Below are 15,077 nucleotides of genomic sequence, written 5' to 3'. Positions count from 1 at the left end.
GTTTAGTCACTATCAAGATAGAGATCTAGTCAGCAGCACCCTCTCTAGCTCTCAACTGCTCTAGAATGCTCTCATGGTCATCCACTCGAAGCCAAAAATGAGGGTGAGAACTGTGTTTTCAGCTCTGTACTCGATCAAGAGTGAGCCTCGTAGAGCAACCACTAGATGAGAGAACTGAAATGTCTCTAACTCCCACATCCACTGCTGGAACTCAATCCCCCGCGATGAAGTCAAATCTGCTGGTAGAACCGGCCTGCCACAATCATGCTATGGGCGTCATAAGAAAACCCATGATCATCCACTGTATCCTGGTCAAGGATGCACTTTGGCCTAGTGCAACTCATCAGAGAGTAGTCTACTCCCTCGCTATTTCCCTCACTGGCAATAACAGCAAATACATCACCCTCCTGTAGCAAATCTGTCAGGTCATCATAACTGACCATGAACACAGGACGTGTGTGCTCATCAAACAACACTAGATGTGAAGGATGCTCGGGGGAGAGGAATGTCTATATCCATGCATCTGCCCATCCTCTCGAGGCACAATGTGACCAATCACCATCCATACATGCTCCACAGAAGCATGCAAACCGTCGTGTGTAAATCGTGGGGGCCGCCATGCACGTGCTCCTGATGGAATGTAAGCCCAAGGTGCCAGGTACTGTGTCACAATCATGGGAGGCTCTATGGTCAATCATGCCACCATCCACATGCCAAAAAAATCTCCTGACAATCCGAGCATCACGTTTGGGATACGATGATGCTGCACTCCCACACAAATGTTGGGAGCACCACTCGACTACGTGGCCCGCATCTCTAAACCACTGAGCATCCTGCCATAGCTAATGACGCCTCAAGGCATGTTTCACACATGCGCCCACACCATCATGCTCTCCCTTCCCGTGACCAGTCTCAAAGAATGACCAAATCACTAGGATACTAGACTACACATGCCACCTATAAATCCATAAAAGATAGTCTTAGTTATTGTTTTCTTTAAGATGTTCTAGTGAATTTAGTTTAATTTCAAATATAAGAGAACCATAAGTACTACCTGTAGAGCCAATAGAATTGTTGTGATGAGTTGAAGTGTACGCCACAACCATCCGACCAAACCCATTTCTGGCCATGTATGATCCCACAATCTCCTAAAAAATCGTCATGGAGACGAAAACAATGTTGCACAAAATGTGCATCATGTGAACGATCATCACTGATATAGAAATGATACTCTTGAATAATGACACGGGTCTCGGGGGTACTCGCTATCCCATCTACATGAGCCTCTGCATATCGATAGCTAATGTGGACCATAATAGCAACCTGGTGAGGTAAGCAATACAGATGTTTAGGACACAAAAAATCAAATAAGTAATGTAGCTCAAACACGAAACAAATATTATGAAATATAACCATTACCTGCTCTGAGAAGTAATACTCAGATTGTATCTCCTGAAAAGGTGTGAAGGTGTAGTTCTCTACAAAATCAATCACAGAGATGACCACACCAATAGGAAATTCTGCCAGGCATGCTCAGAACTGACAATCTTGCCACTTGGCACAATGACTGTGCCGTATATAGGGGTAGATCTGCTCCCTAAATGTGGCTGCGAAGTGACAACGTGGTGTATGTTTGTCCACGAGCTGCAACTTCCTGGACTGTCCACCACTCTGGAGCTGGTGTGTCACATACTCATAACGTTGCCATGCCACTATCTCTTGGTCACTTGCATCGGTCACTTGCATCAAGATCTACCATCTGTAGATGTGCAAGTGAACCACATGATGTGCAATTTCTCTCCACACAAGGCATCCTATGGAACTGGGTATCCTCTGTGTGTGCCACAAAAGAGAGTGGATGAAATCACGAGGACTACGAGGCAACTCTCTATGCCCACTAAGAGAGCGGATTTGAACTCAACATGGTAGCGACAACAGCATGTGTCACGCTGACGTGGGTACCTCACAAACCAAGGCTTACACCCCTCAAATGACCTTTGCCCAATTTTAAGCTCTGGATACGAAGCCACAAACTGAGAATACAACTCAGTTTGGGTCATTTCAAGAAAGCAAGCACCGTGCTCAATGAACACTCCTCTTGTCACTCTTTTACGCAAAGCTTTCTTGAAAGCTGGCGAGGCACGACAATTCTCCTCCCAAAAACTTTCTATCAAGGTTCTAGTGGTTTTATCTAGTAGGCGATCATGCCTAGCTACACGACCACTACTAGTAGGCGATCATGCCTAGCTACACGACCACTACTCGCCCACAAAGCACCAACCTCATTGGCATCTAAACTTTGTCGTCTAATAGACCCAACTCTAAGTGCGTGTGGTGCTATGGAAAGGATGCGAGATGTGGCACTAACCTTACCCTTCATTTGGGAGCTACTTATGGCTGCCACAATAGCCCGTCGAGCAGCCAAAGCGTCCGCAGAGTTCCTCTTCTTGTTAACTATATAGGAATGACGAACACTTTGTAGCACCGCCATGCCAGCTCTCCTCTCTCTTTGACCTCCAATGTCGAAAAGCGCCCTGCAGTTGGCCATGTTGGGCAGATCAATCAAAGCATCAAGCACACATGCCTGTGATGAAGGCGTGAGGTCTTTGAAATAGGAATGGAAGATTGCATGGGCACGACGATGTGCCCCTGACTTTGACAATTCTTTTCTATCCACACGATGGGTGCCCAAAGGAGGGGGGTGGGTTCTTGTAGAAGAGAAGGAGACTAGGGAAGGGCGGGTTCATGTGGATTATCTAAACTAAGGGGTAGTGGGGGGGAAGAGGGCGGAGGGAGAGGAAGTGGAAGAGGAGGAGCAAGGCTTGGAGCATCGCCAAAACGGAAGGTGTTGCTCGTTGACGCGCTCTCCACTCTCTCTTTCTCTCATGAGCTACCCTTCTCCTCTCCTCCTCTTGAACTTGGTGGACGGGGGGAAGTCTAGTCCTATCACGTTTCCGACTCCTACGACTTTGAGAACCCATTCTCAAGGAAGCTAAGCACGCCGCTATACACGCTTCTTATTATATTAGACGCGCTTATACACGGGTGTATAGCCGCATCCTGTTCAGTTCCAATGTCCCAGACGCGTTTTTACTTGCGTCTATACACGCGTTTTGTTAATTTAGATGCGCTTATACACGCGTTATTGCCAGTTTTTACGCATTAATACATGCGCAAGTTCCAGGGTATCCGCGCAGATACACGCAAATTTTAGCAGTTTTGACGCGTTTATACACGCGAACAGAGAGCAAAAAAAAAATCCAGAGAGTGCTATTTGGTGCCTGAATACTGTTCCAGCATTCCAGCACCCAATAGCACTCTCTGGTTTAGGGTTTTTGGTGCATTAGACCATCCCATTAGACCATCTACGAAGAACATATGCACGAGGGAGATTAAGACAAGAACGACATGAATGCATACATTATCATTACACGATTCAAGACAGACATGAATGTAATACTATCGATCAATCAATTCAATATTACTATCAAAATTTCATACATGTATACAAGGGAGTCCATATCTCGAAGTAGCCCATGGCTTGAGTTTACAAAAAAATATATACAATCACATCCTAAATATGGAATGTGATACTACAAGTCTGAGTACTACTCAGACCCAGATGATGACTCGGTGCTCCCCCCATGCTCAGATGAGCTCGCATCGGTCGAAATGTCTGAGGAGTAGTGCTCACGTCCACCCTCTGCAGCGGCGGCCAGTGGATCATCAGCAGCTTGTGCCTGTTCAAGTAATATATAGTATATAAGTATATATATATGCAATTCAATAAACCAAAACCATTCGTTATGAATTTTCAAGTACCTGTCGACCGTATGGTCTCATGGCCAACTCAAACTGCGCGTCCGTAATACGTCCCTCGGCTCTGAAGATGGCCCACGTGTCACGTCTGCTATGCCGGCGAGCATACGCAGTATCGTGGGTTGTGGGCTTCCTCCCCGTAACCCGTCGTTGTATCATAATCAACACAATTTGTAAGATTAAAACAATTCATAGAATCAATGAATTAAGTAAACAATCAAATAAAGTGGCAGGATACTTACGAACTCTGCCTCCCATGACTCGACACCGCCAGATCCGAAATGCAAAGATCCAACGGTCTCCATCTGGATCCGTCGTGCCTCCACATGCTGCCTGCTCTTCACGCCACCCTCTGCTCGTTTCTTTGCCTCCTTCCACTCGCGTTTGTGCGCAGTGGCAGGTTTCTCGGCAGGATAGCCACCCGCAGCTACATTTAGCCGGTCATCATACGCGAGTTTTTTAAGGTGAGATCTTTTATTACTTAAGATCTCCCTTATTCGCGTCCTTCCCCATACATCCGAAAATGTAGCATGTGGGGGATTGGGGTACCGACTATGTACAGCCTCTATCACCTCCCCAACTAATCGGCTATTTTGATCTTTAAATTTAATAAAACAATTTCTATATGAGTTTGATACTACCCCACGCATGTACTCCATTACCTCCCTCCCCCTCGCATCCATCACTATCCCGCCCCTATCCGTCACATCATAGCAAACCACTCTCTCCATCTCTCTCATCTCCTCCTCTTCCGAACTGTCTCCTCTAACTCTTCTCCCTCTATCTCCTCTCTCACCGCGTGCCCTACTACCTCCCCCACCTCCCCCACCAAAGCACCCGCCGCATCCTCCACTCCCACTCTTCCTACTGCTGCGGGTGGAGTCACGACTGGGGGATTGTCTACGTGACGGTGGCTGTGAGCCCTGACGTGACGGTGGCTCTGAGGGAGCATGTGATGGTGGCTGTGAGGGTGTACGTGAGTGTGTCTGGGACGAGGTATGTCTCCTCGGTGGACGTGGAAGAGGAGAAGCTGCATGCCGTCTCGTCGGACTCGGAGGAATAGAGTGCCCTGGATACTCGCGGTAGGGGTATAGACACCAGGCAGGGAAGGAGGGGGATGGGCATACATATACTCTGTAAGCTCAACCGGACCAGGTTGGCGCCCAAAGTGATTCATCATCTCCATCAACCAATTGCTGTACGCAAATGGATCGGATGAAGAACCTGGAATATCCATAAAGAACCTGCAACAAACATCTTCATGTACATCATGGGCTGTCTCTTGACTCACACAAATTAAATCATTCAAGTCAGTTGCTTGCAAATCATGAAATCTGAAACGCCGCAGTTTTCTGTCTGCAGAAACGCGTGTATACACCCGTCATAAAACGCGTGTATACACCCGTCCAGAAACGCGTGTATAGGCGCGTGAACATACTCTGCAGACAGGTTACACGCGTTCTTACACGCAACCTGCGAAAAAACTTTCTCGAAAAGACCGACCCCCCGACAAAGACAGAATGTCCTTATAAAAGGACCAGCCATTGTCGCCCCTGTCAGGATGCAGTAACCCACGAGTGTGCAAAAAGACAAACCCAAAGAGCAAAGAGCAAAGTAAACAAATCTGACAAAAGAGACAAGGCACAGGACAAAGTGACTCACCTCTGAAAAAGTGAGTCTTCTCTGCTCCTTCTCTGCTCCCTCCTTCTCCCGTGTGTGTGCTCCTTTCTCTGCTCCCTCCTTGCTGTTGGAAGAGGCGAAAACAGGCGAAAACGCATGCACTGTGGATTTCTCAGTTCAAAATCTATATTTGGGGAAGGCGGGCTGTTTTTAGTTTAAACATACCGCCGCGTTTATATTCGCGTTTATAAGCGCAGGTATGTTCGCGTGTATGTGATTTTAGCTGCGTTGATACACGCGTTTTGCAGAAATTAGCCGCGTGAATACACGCAATTTTTAGGAATTAGCCGCGTTAATACACGCAATTTTTAGGAGATAGCCGCGTCAATACACGCGATTTTGTGCTTTCATTAAAAACATATAATGATTTTGTGTTTTCTGATTTGTACACAGGATGTCATCAACCTCTTCAAGCAGTTCTGGGGAAGATGAGACAATGCGTCATCGTAATCGCGATGTGTGGTTGGGACAACGGATCAAATGTATGTGTAATCGATGTCAAGGATGCATTGTACGAGCACGTCGAATTACCTTGAATCACATCTCCATGTATGGAGAATGGAATCAAACAGGTTTAGAGGTGAGTAGATGTAAATTGATGGTATTCAAATGACTCACATCGATCCAAATTAAATTAATAGAGTTGTAACATATAATTTGATAAATTGAAGCAGGATGCAGTACCACACCCTAACATGGTACCCTACGTGCGACGAGAGCGCGTAAAGCGTCGACGAGATGATGCTGGAGCTTCGGGATCTATTGTCAGAGATGAGTGGGAAAGGGACGACAATAGCCCTGCACCCCACGAAGTTGTGGAAGAGGAGGTGCTTGATGATATGGTGCGGAATCTTTTTAAGGATGATCCCAAAGGTATGGACGACGATGATATGGAACAAGAGCATCTTTATAAGGCTTCATCGACACCGGTGTTTGAAGGGTGCACATTCTCAGTTTTACGTGCTTCACTTGAACTACTTAATATACAAACAGTTTATGGATGGAGCAATGCAAGTCTTGACGCATTGTTGAAGTAAGCATTGTAACTTACAAATTTGAATTAGTGGTTTAAGGTTTAGGATTTAAGACTAATTATAATTGATGATATTGGATGTAGGCTATTATCAAACATGCTTCCAAAGGAAAATAGACTACCCACCTCAAGAGACATAGCGAGGCGCTATGTGACATCTCTTGGAGGACTGGATTATGATAAAATACATGCATGCGTCAATGATTGCATTCTCTTTCGTGGGACGCATAAGGAGGCTCTACATTGTCCCACTTGTGGTGAAGCAAGGTACAGAACAGATATGAAGAGTTTTGATGTACCTCGTAAAGTCTTGCGACACTTTCCTATAATTTCTCGCATCAAACACATGTTCAAGTGCAAATCCATAGCAGAGCTCATGTCATGGCATTCCTCACATCGATCGGATGATGGCATGTGGAGAATTCCCGCAGACACTCCTGCTTGGTGGAAGCATATTGAAGATGAGTGGCCCAGCTTTAAAACAGAGCCCAGAAACTTGAGACTTGGCCTGGGTATGGATGGAGTGAATCCATTTGGTTTCAAAAGCACCGCATACAGCGTGTGGCCAATTGTGTTGGTGAATTACAACCTTCCACCATCAATGGCGATCAAGAAGGGACATCTTATGTTATCCCTTCTAATTCCAGGGAAACATAAAGTCAAGCATATGGATGTTTATCTTGAACCACTGATTGATGAGTTGGAGGAACTATGGAGAGGTGTTGCGGTGGTGGACATTAGTAGGCCTCCCTCCTCTCGACACTTCGACTTAAAAGCAGTGTTGATGTGGACAATGCATGACTTTCCAGGATACAGCGATTGTTCTGGTAAGAATTCTAATTACCTTCCTACTCTATTACTATTGGCTATATATATTAATTAGACGGTTTGACTTTATTATTCTAACTTTTATTTATATTTTAACAGGTTTGAAAACATCGGGTAAACATGCATGTCATGTTTGTGGCCCTTCATTAGTACATGAGTATGCTGATGGTTTGTGTAAGACTATATTCGATAATCATCATCGATTTCTCCCCTCAGATCATCCTAAATATGTTGCTAGTAAGAGTAACATTCCTCCACAAACACTTCGTGCAAAAGATTGGAAGCGTATTTGGGAGTCTACAACTATTCTTCCTCCAGATGGCATGAACAGGTATAGTGATGTTTTTTCAATCTTGTTTTGTGTAGTCTCTAATTGGATTAAAGGTCACATAGAGCAATCCCTTGTGCAGGTACTCCATTTTTTTCCGGCTGCCATATTGAACCCATCTTAAGATCAACCATCTTCTTGATCCCATGCACATCTTCAAGAATGTGGGATCTGGTATTTGGGAACATATTACTGGTAAACGAGACAATGTTAGCGTACGTGAGGACTTGCGGGTCGCAGGACGTATGCGTCAAGCTTGGCCACGAGAGGTGGGTGGGCACGTTCGTCTTCCGCCTGCACCATGGATTATATCAAAGAAAGAGGAGAAGCAGGTAAAGCAGGCCATCACCACTTTGCGTACTCCCACTGGATGCATGAGATCATTGAAGGAAGCCTTTACAACCACTAAGAAAAGAGGCGTTGAGCAACTATATGGGTTGAAGTCCCACGATTGGCACAAGATGCTTCAAGTAAGTGTTTTCCAAGTCTTGTACGTACGTTGAAATTAAATTTTGTAATGCCATAAACCATAAATGTGCTCTTATGTGCGCAGTTCATACTACCTACTAGCATCGACCATTGTGCGAATAAGAGTTTGAAAAAATGTATTTATAAGATGGGCGAGCTTGTGAGGTATGTAAAACCCATGCTCAGATCACCCTTCATTATACCTTGCAAAATGAACGTGCATGAGGTATAACGTACTATTTATTTATTTTTCAGATATGTTAGTTCCAAAGTAATTGATCCAGCCACGTTGGATGATGTGCATGTTATGGCAGTGGAGGTGGTTTGTTTGGTAGAGGAGACTTTTCCGCGAACCATTCTCACAAGTCAACTACATCTCATTGTGCATTTAGTGGACGAAATTGCTTTATGTGGTACTGTGCATGCACGTTGGATGTTCTTCCTAGAGCGCTTCATGAAGACCTTAAAAGACTTTGTGAGGCAAAGTGCAAGGCCTGAAGGAAGCATGGCCGAGGGTTGGTTGATACAAGAGTCTCTTGTATATATTTCAGAATTTCTTGGTCAGGTGGACAGCTCTTTGCCACGACTATGGAGCAATGAAGAGGACTTGAGGATGACCTCTATTGTGCCTCAAGGAAAAGGACAGAGTAAAGTAATTGACAGAACATTGATTGATGATCTCAATTTCACTTGTATCCTTAATAGTGATGTGATGAGCAGATGGGTTACAAGATATGAGGATGCAAAGACAAAAAGGCAAGCAGAAAGAGCTCTCTTTCGGAGGCAACATGGCTCTCGGAAGGCGTACCCTAAGCATCTAGCAACACTTCCGAATGATATCCATGTTGATTGGTTGCATGAGGAAATGGAGAAAGCAGAGAGCGACGAGGGGCTGCATATCACGGCGGAAGAATGGGAGTATGCACGAGGATGCATGTCAAAGGTACATAGAACTAATGTTTTGCATTAGTTGTAAGTGATTTGCTTTTAATATTTATTCACATTGCTTACACAAATATTGCTTCTATTTTGGTCCAGTGCACTATGTTCAATGCTATATGGTGTGAAGGCAAGCATTTTCGAACACAAAGAATTGATGAAAAGAGAAATACACAAGATTGCGGTGTCATTAGTAGCTTTGAGGGAGCTAATGGAAAAATGGATGATTATTGTGGCATAATCCAAGACATATTTAGGCTTGACTTTCGTCGCTTCTTTGTATATGTTTTGGATGTCAAATGGCAAATGAACGTGGTAGAAAAAGGGCCTGATGCAACGATAAAACGCCATGCAAGTGGATATGTAACTATTGACTCTACAAAGTTCTGGCAAACAAAGAAAGATAGGCTCGTATTGCCACAACAATGTGAGCAGGTATGCATTTTTTTACTAATGTGTTTCATGTACATATATATCTAAGCTCGCGTACCCCTTGACTTTTGATATGCTAATTAATTACTGTACTGTGTGTATTTGAGTAGGTTATCTATCTACCAATGGTGCATGACATCAAATGGTGGTACGTCATCCCTATTGCACCACGTTCCAAAGTGATGTATAATACATTCACTGATATGGAGCCTATGGAGGATGTAACAAGCCGCAATGAAGATGACGTCGAACATGCCATTGAAGATGTTGTGATCGATGATCAAGAAATAAGAGATGATCGTGATAATGAGGATGAGCATGCCATTTCTCATGATCATGAGAATGACCCTACCATTGAGGATGATGGTGATGTTGATGAGGATGATCAGGACATCGATACCATTATCAATGGAGTACAGAATATCGATAGTGGAATAAATTTAATCGTAGCCTTACCAATTGATCAAATGGATATTGATGTTGATCGTTTGGCAAGGATGGATCTTATTGAAGATGAGATCGAACCCTAACCAATCCGTCACTGTATGTTCTAAATTGATGACATTTCTATCATCTCATATGCATGATTTATTTTTGAATATATTTCATTGTTGTAAATGCATGTAGTGGGATTGTGTAATGATGTATACTGTAATGTACTATGAGATGGTTTAAGGAAAATAGTTTTTAATTTTGTTAAGGAATTCAGTTTTTCTTCAGTTTTTCTCTGCCATGCGTGTATTAATCCGTGTATAGTGGCGTGTATTTATCCGTGTATAATAGCGAGTATTACCCCGTGAATATTATCGTGTATTTATGCGTGTATTACTGCGTGTATATAAACGCGTTTATACATGCGTTGATAAATGCAAATATACACGCGAACTTAAATGCTAAAATACACGTGCCCGATTCTATTCAAATACAAGCGCGACCATACACGCGTTCGTAATTTATCGCGTGTATGAAACGCGTGTATAGCAGCATTGTCTTGTAGTGCACACTATTAAACTACAATATGGACATAACAAAATAGATACAACTACCAAACTATAGTTAGCACTCACAAATATTATAGAGAATTTGTTGATACATACAAGGGCCTTAAGTGTTATTTCTTCAATTCCTATTTGGTGTTGCTGATAGAGGTTCCATGGTGTTACAGTAGTCTAAATCCTACCCTTCACTTGATAGAGGTTCCATGGTGTTGGGGTCTGCATAGTACCGGCCTTCACTTGAGTGCCTCCTCGTCTATTGTACATGATGGTGTTTTTCCTTGCATCTTGGCCTTCAAATGGGTTGGTACCTAGTCTACTTGCACAACTCTCTTCAGCACCCTCTTATCAATTTGGAACCTTCAACTTTTGTCTTTTGTATGTCTTCCAATCATGGAAATAAACTACGGTAGTTATTGTCCTGGTTGTAACACTTCGCTAATCTAGCATCATATCATATATAATAACTCTAGTTATTGCCCTAGTTATAACACTCAGTTAATCTAGCAACATATCATATATGATAACTCGTTCTCTTTTTTTGAAAAGAGGGTACATTTGTCCCCAAGGAAGTAGCCTAGTGGATAAGACTTTAGACTTCCTACAGGAGGTCCTGGGTTCAAATTCTCTTGGGGACACCGTTATGCTAAGGGTATGCTCACATGCAGGTGGGCATGTAGGTTTCCATATGCACACCTTAGGCCCTCATCGTTCAAACATCATGGTTCTTACTTCCACCCTTCCCTTCACGATCCTACAGGCGACATCAATGTGCAATTCATGCCCTTCAAGCTCACGCTCTGGGATCAAGAACGATAGTTGTCATGGACATCGAAGATCATGACTCAACTTGCGATACCCAGTTCTACCAAAGCAATGCAAGTTGTTCACTCCAATTGGCCAAGCGACTAACTTGTAAGGTTCGTCCCGTTGCTTGTCCCCCACTGCCTTCAAAGTGACCAATATCTAGAAGGGTGGTACCCCTTGTGGTACTCGAGTATGTGTGTGGTGAGTAATATGGTGTGTGTAGCTAAGTGCCACCACCACAAATGGAATAAGACCTCATGTATGAAGAAAAAAAAAAGGTTACATGGTGTGAATCAAGGTTCCCGTGGGCAGGTATTTTTTGGCACTACAAGTTTCAATTATGACGCCGCGGGTGATGCCATCGAGTCGAGATGACCCTTCCCGTTGGTTCCGCTCCTGCTAATGAAAGACATGTACTGCTTAAATGTCCTGGCATTGTAGGCTAGGAGCTTGTTCCCCTGTACAAGCTCCGGCAATGGCGCCACCACGGTCTCGTTATCAGGATTGAGGAAGCACGCCAGAGACAGCAGCCTTGCGCACGTGTTGTTCACCACCGTCCTGTGCTCCACGCTCTTGTACTGGCCGTTTGTGAGGACCTGCACGTTGCAAACACATTAATGTACGGAGTGCATAATCAATGAAGTTTCAAGTAGCAAATGGAATGAAAGGCAAGGAGCTATCGGGGGATGCTGAATCAAGCTGACCTAGATTTGATCGCCCAGGTTCACCACAAGAGCTTTTGGTAGGGGTTGGACAGTCACCCAACCCCCATTTTGTGCCTTCACTTGAAGGCCTGACACTCGATCGTCTTGGAGGAGAATTGTTAAGCCGCCCGAATCAGAGTGCGATGACAAGCCCAGAGTGAGATCGACGGGCTGGGGGCACGCCGGATAGTAGTTGATGCGCATGCCCATGTCCAGCTGCTCGCCAATTAACGCTTGCTCAAGGCTCGAAGATGAGTGCAAGCAGAGGCTCGTAGATAAGGCAGCAAGCAGCTTGGTGGAAAGAGAGACTACGTGTTTAGAGTACTCCTCTATGACGGTCCTGCAAGCACGTCGGAAATCCAAAAGACGTAATTGATTAGCATCCTAATGCTATTATACAGGGGTTAGAATCTGTTTATGGCATAATTAATGGTTGTTACTTAGTGTACCTCCATTCAGCTGGGTGGTCCTCATGTCTCTCTCAGAGCGTGGAAGCACTTTCAAGAAGTAATAGTCCCCCCAGTCTAGGACTGCCCCTTTGTTTATGCAGAGTCGGCTGCCGTAGCCTTCATACGTGACTGGGTTGTTGGCGTACGCCTGCTTCTTGGCCATAGGTAGGCTGAAGAACTCGTACGCAATGCCTTTCACACTCTCCAGCACATCAAGTGGAACACCATGGTTTACCACCTGGAAGAACCCCCACTCCTGGCAAGCCCACTGCAGCTCATCCAAGCAAGCCTGTCTCCCCTCTTCTTTATGCAGGTCGGACAAGTCTAGGATGGGTATATCGTTGTTGCTTTCCTTTGTCACTCACCGAGGGCCTCTCTAGTTGCGGCCTGACGTACTAAGAAGGGACACTATTCAGGCCGCTCTCTACAAGCAACTGCACTCTTTGCACTGGCTCAGGCCAATTCATACTCATTTCGAGGGTGAGCTGGGCCGTCGACATGGCTAGTTATACTTTGTATAATTGAAATATACTACTACACATGCAGTGGACACTGCAGCTATTTCTGTCAATGATAGTTCGATGAGACGATTCCTGATGGTGGTGGTGGTGCTGCTGCTGCTGGGGCTTCTCCAACATTGCACCCTTTATATAGAAAAGACGGGCTGATCAGCATGTTCTTGATTACCTGGAGAAATGGACTCTTCGGCACGTGGAGAAATCTACCCTCAATTTATGTGGAGAATTCTACCTTAGCTGCATGTAGGGCGCAGCATTGAAAACGTGCGAGATCAACATCCATGTCTACACGCATGCAGGTTTTGAGATCTAGGTTGCTTTGACAAGAAAGGTCTTGAGGGTTGAGCCATAAGGGCAGGGAGGGCTATCATTTGTCAAAAATAAGTAGCTGCCGTTGTAGGCATGCATGCATTACTTCCCGCACAAGCCACGGCGCACCCCATCGATGACTTTGCGAGTCCCAAAAGGCCCAACGTTGGACTTTCTTCCTCCAAGCTGTACCGACCGGCCTTACGCGTGGCGTTCTTATGCAGGACTTTTGACATTGTGGACATTTTCTACTTCCATGATCTCTCACAACACCTCTAATGTGTCAAACTCTTTCCTAATTGTTAAACTTGAGGTTAGCTCAATTAGACATATTCAAAATGAGGTTAACTCAATTAGAAAAATCTCTCTCTTATCTCTTAAATACTATGTAAGGTTTAGGAGAAATTTATGATGAGTTGAGATCATTTTTTTCCTTGTATATAGGAACCTACTTTGTAAATTCGTAGTACGTGTGGATTATAGCATTGGATATACCTCTATTTATAGTGATATATCGATTATGTTTAAGGTTATTTTTATCATTTTAATTCTAAGGTTTGCCACATTAATTATGAAGAAATGTATTAGAAGAGAAATGCTAAAATATCACTCCTATTCACAAGATATGATTTTTTAAGCAAACCCCTGAAAAGATATATTTATGTCCTACTAAGGTACCAAAATAGTGTTAACACATGTTGAAATTTCCTTCCCTTTTCTTTCACACATGTTAACACAAACTTAGTTACTCTCCTAGATTCATACGTATATCTATATTACATTTTTCACTTGAGAAAGATAAAACTTTAAATCTCAATTCTTTTAATACATTACAAGAGAATGAGATCATAGCTGCGCAACATATTTTTTATTTTTTGAGCCAAGGTCAGAGACGAGCATGCTCATCTCTGAGACTCGAGCAGAGAAACGCTTCCACGCAACATAGCCACGCAAACTAGAGAGAGATGGAAGTGAGAGAGGGGCCATGGGAGAATTTGCGATCTAGCAAGATTCACACGGCTATATGCGTGGATATATGCGCATCTATAAGCGCAGACGCGCATATAGACGCACTCTGTTAAAAAAATTTCAAATAATCCCGCGTCGACGCCGCAACTATTTTCACTTCCCCTCTGCTCCCTCTGTTGTACCTCTTCCTCATGATGGCTACACCTTAGCCTTCGTCCTCTCCTCACAAAGTCTCCGCTCAAGTCAGAGCTTAATCTATAAATAGAGCTCTAATCATAGATCTTATCTATGCATTAAGCTCTATTCGTAGAGCTTAATGCATAGATTAAGCTCTATGCATGCATTCATAATGCATAGAGATCTATACATAGATTAAGCTCTATGCATGCATTAAGCTCATAGAGCTTAATCTTTTTGATTTTTGATTTTGTATGTATGAATTAAGTTCTTAGGGCTTTTGTATGTATGAATTACTAATCCTTTCCTCACCTTTTTGTTGGTTTTATAGGTCTTCTAATCTTCTCTTTCAACATCACCAAAAAGAGATAAGTTCTTTCCTATCTTTTTATCCTCTCTTCCCTCTATTTTTTTTACTGAAAAGAGGGGTTTTGTTTTGTAGGTCCTCTATGCATAGATCTTAATCTATGAATAGAGCTCTAATCATAGAGCTCAATCCATGCATTAAGCTCTATTTGTAGAGCTTAATGCATAGATTAAGCTCTATGCATGCATTCATAATGCATAGAGATCTATGCATAGATTAAGCTCTATGCATAGACCTCTATGCATGCATTAAGCT

General features: G+C 43.7%; 1 pseudogene across 1 annotated transcript; it reads right to left on the bottom strand.

Annotated features, from left to right (window-relative positions):
* Window positions 1-11,203: 11,203 nt before the first annotated feature.
* On the bottom strand, window positions 11,204-12,982 carry LOC147635706 (jasmonate-induced oxygenase 2 pseudogene; annotated as a pseudogene). Its single transcript, XR_015266604.1, has 3 exons — window positions 12,483-12,982; window positions 12,034-12,373; window positions 11,204-11,925 (listed from the first exon to the last, which is right to left on the bottom strand). The product of XR_015266604.1 is annotated as a jasmonate-induced oxygenase 2 pseudogene (transcript).
* Window positions 12,983-15,077: the final 2,095 nt, after the last annotated feature.

The sequence above is a fragment of the Cibotium barometz genome, chromosome 9 (assembly GCF_041138505.1).
Source record: "Cibotium barometz isolate CiBa-2024 chromosome 9, ASM4113850v1, whole genome shotgun sequence".
Lineage (NCBI taxonomy): Eukaryota > Viridiplantae > Streptophyta > Polypodiopsida > Cyatheales > Cibotiaceae > Cibotium > Cibotium barometz.
This window is presented reverse-complemented; position numbering and strand designations above follow the sequence as displayed.